The sequence below is a fragment of the Eumetopias jubatus genome, unplaced genomic scaffold (assembly GCF_037043125.1).
Source record: "Eumetopias jubatus isolate StellerSeaLion01/CBP00866 unplaced genomic scaffold, mEumJub1_p1.0 scaffold_4, whole genome shotgun sequence".
In the NCBI taxonomy this organism is placed as follows: Eukaryota; Metazoa; Chordata; class Mammalia; order Carnivora; family Otariidae; genus Eumetopias; species Eumetopias jubatus.
Window position 1 is genome coordinate 5,288,823 of NW_028274810.1, and position 3,462 is coordinate 5,292,284.

A 3,462-nucleotide genomic window follows, 5' to 3' on the forward strand; every position below is an offset into this window, starting at 1 on the left:
TCATGAGTACAGAGATGAGTAAAACATTATCCCAATTGTCGTGGGGCTCTCAGTCTAGTAACCAGAAGTCATGAAAAGTGTAGTGGTGGTGGATTCCTTGGAGGAAGTGGCCAGTGCTGCCTGGGGATGGCCTGGTCTCCCTCCGTGTTTTCCAACAGCTGGATGACCTGTCCTGACCCAGGGACCCTGGGCCTCAACTCAATTTCAGCCTCTCAGGACACAGCCAACACCTAGGTTCCATGTAAACCCAAAGCAGTCAACACTATGAAGGTCTGCAGAGGAAACTGCTGGTATCAGTAGCTCCCCACTTTGTCTTGGCCAACTGGAAAATAGAGGCGAGTTCATTAAGTCTTGTAGGGTCATCCTTGCCCTAATGATCAGGGATTAGTCTTTCTCTCTGTTAAGTGAAATACTTTCTAGCTTCAGTATTCTCTCTCCACTTAAAAACTTTGGAACTATTGGCTAAAGTATAGATCAAGTAGCTACAGTGAAAAAGGGGTAAAGCAACTTCCAAGCTGCAGTGAGAATGCGCAGAAACTGTTATACTGAATAATAATCGGACAAATCACTTTTAAATTGCACAAAAGGTTTATACAGTAATTCTGGAATAGACAATGTAAGTCTGTCGCTTTCTCCTTCTTCTTAACATTGCTTTGATAATTTAAGATCATTTCCATTTCCATATAAACATTTGGATCAGCTTAGAAATACTTACTAAAATGTCTGCTAGAAGGTTGATTGGCATTGTATTAGATCTTTTGATCAATTTGGGAAGAATTGTCCTCTAACCATAATGAGTCTTCCAATCCACCACAAATTTTATCTCCCCATGTATTTAGTTCTTTAATTTCTGGAAGTAGTGCTCTGCAGTTTTCAGTGTAATGTTCTGACACATATTGTGTCTGATAAGACAATGCAATAGGAAAACTGGTCAAAAGACTTGAAGAAGAAATGCTTCACAAAAGAAGATACACAAATGGCCAAAAAGCACTTGAAAAGATGCTCCACTTGAAACCATTGAAAAGCATGAAGTTGAACATAAATCAAAAGGGATTCACTAATGTCTCTGCAAGGCTCCATCTTAAACTAAGTAACCTTTTCCTTCTCTTCTGCAAACCTCTGCTCCTCCCTTCTAAGCCTTTTGTTTCAGGAGCCTGGTACCACCCTAAAGACAGGATGAAGGAGGCTGGCAGCATGCACACAATTTCTGTCAAAATAAAACACCCCCCCGCCCCTTCCTTCAGGGGGAGGGGACTTACAGTTTTTGAGGGCCTTGGACTGTTCTAGCCCCCTGTGCCCCGAAAAGCAATAAAGCTATTGTTCCTCAATATTCCAAACTCTGTCTTCGTCTTATATTTTGGCTCTGAAGCACAGAGGTCAGTTTTCGACGGTACACTCAGCCATTGGGAAGATAAATTAATACTACAGTGAGTTACCATTACACAACCATCCCCGTGGCTAAAATTACGAAGACCGAAAACATATGTGGTGAGGATGTAAAGTAACTAGACGTTTCATACACTTGTGGGAATGAAAAATGGTCCAACCACCGAGAAAAGCTGAACCACAGATAAACATTTACCAATCACGTGAACGGCCATTCCTCTCCTAAGGATTTACACAATATGGCCACACAGCAAACTGCACATGAATATTCATCATAGCTTTATTCCCCATGGCCAAACCCAGGAAACTGCATAGATGGCCATGAATAAGTGAATGTACAGACCAAATATATCCATACAGAGGAATACTCCTTAGCAATGAAAAATTCTGAACTGGTGATCCATTAGTAATATGGATAGATATAAGAATCCTTAGGCTGCACGGAGGAATGTAGGCATAAAAGAGTTCCATTTCCATAACGTGGTTAAAAATCAAGCCGTCTTTGATGCCAGTGGTTGCCTGGGGCTGAGGGTGAAGGCAGTGAGAGACTTCAATGGATCCACCCAAGGGAAGCTGTGAGGTAGAAGAAATGCCCTGTGTCCTGAATGGAGCAGTAGTGTCAATTGTATGTACATCTGTGAAAATGCATTTAGTTGTACAGTTTATCTTTTTTAATTTTTATTTGTTGAGAAAGCACTCACACTGCATCCTCTCTCTCTTACCCTCCAAAGGAGGAGAAGAACGATCATCAGTGGCAATGGGCAGCTGTGGAAACAACACCTAAAATCACGTTCATGCTCAGGAGAGAACAATGTGCCTCCTCCTTGAGGTTTCAGGTCCTCTACACGTTCAGAGAAAATTCTCTAGTAACAAACTGTAGAAATGAACTGGAGGGTATTATGCTAAGTGAAATTAAGTCAATCAGAGAAAGACATGTATCCTATGACCTCACTGATAGGAGGGATTCTTAATCTTAGGAAACAAATTGAGGGTTGCTGGAGTGGTGGGGGTGGGAGGGATGGGGTGCCTGGGTGATGGGCATTGGGGAGGGTATGTGCTATGGTGAGCGCTGTGAATTGTGTAAGACTGATGAATCACAGACCTGTACCTCTGAAACAAATAATATATTATATGTTTAAAAAAAGAGAGAGAGAGAGAAGCTAGTAGGAAGGGAAAAATGAAGGGGAGGAAATCGGAGGGGGAGATAAGCCATGAGAGAAGATGGACTCTGAGAAACAAACTGAGGGTTCTAGAGGGGAGGGGTGGGGGGATGGGTTACCTGGTGATGGGTATTAAAGAGGGCACATTCTGCATGGAGCACTGGGTGTTATGCACAAACAATGAATCATGGAACTCTACATGAAAAACTAATGATGTAATGTATGTTGATTAACATAAGAATAAAAAATTTTAAAAAATAATAAAAAAGAGAGAGAGAAGCTAGTAGGAAGGGAAAAATGAAGGGGAGGAAATCAGAGGGGGAGACGAACCATGAGAGACGATGGACTCTGAGAAACAGACAGAGGGTTCTAGAGGGGAGGGGGTGGGGGGATGGGTTAGCCTGGTGGTGGGTATTAAAGAGGGCAGCATTGAAGGGAGCACTGGCTGTTATAGGCAAACAATGAATCATGGAACACTACATCAAAAACTATTGATGTAATGTATGGTGATTAACATAACATAATAAAATAAAATTAAAAGAAAGAAAGAAAGAAATGATCTCTGAAAGTACAGCCTTAATTGTACACTTTAAAGGGATGCCGTCTACTGTACCTAAATTATACCTCAGCAACATTCATGTAATAATCTACTATATTTCTCTATACTAGCAGTGAGCATTTAGAAAATGAAATTTTTAAAAAAAGGAAATGAAATTCAATAAACAGAGTGGAGATTCATGTCCACCTTCATTAAATGTTTGAGAACACATGTAACAAAGATGCCTGAAAACTCTTGCTGAAATAAATTAAAGGATACTAAATAATTAGGAAAAAATATATCACATTCATGGACTAGACCACTCAAATTTGTTGGAACATCAAATCAGCATTATTCTGATTCATACTGGAGAAGGCA

The 3,462-nt window shown here is 40.7% G+C and overlaps 1 non-coding gene across 1 annotated transcript; it reads right to left on the reverse strand.

Moving 5' to 3' along the window:
* Window positions 1–2,078: 2,078 nt before the first annotated feature.
* Window positions 2,079–2,291, reverse strand: LOC148164480 (small nucleolar RNA U3). The gene has a single exon (XR_015768144.1). It is a non-coding gene; the product is annotated as a small nucleolar RNA U3 (small nucleolar RNA).
* Window positions 2,292–3,462: the final 1,171 nt, after the last annotated feature.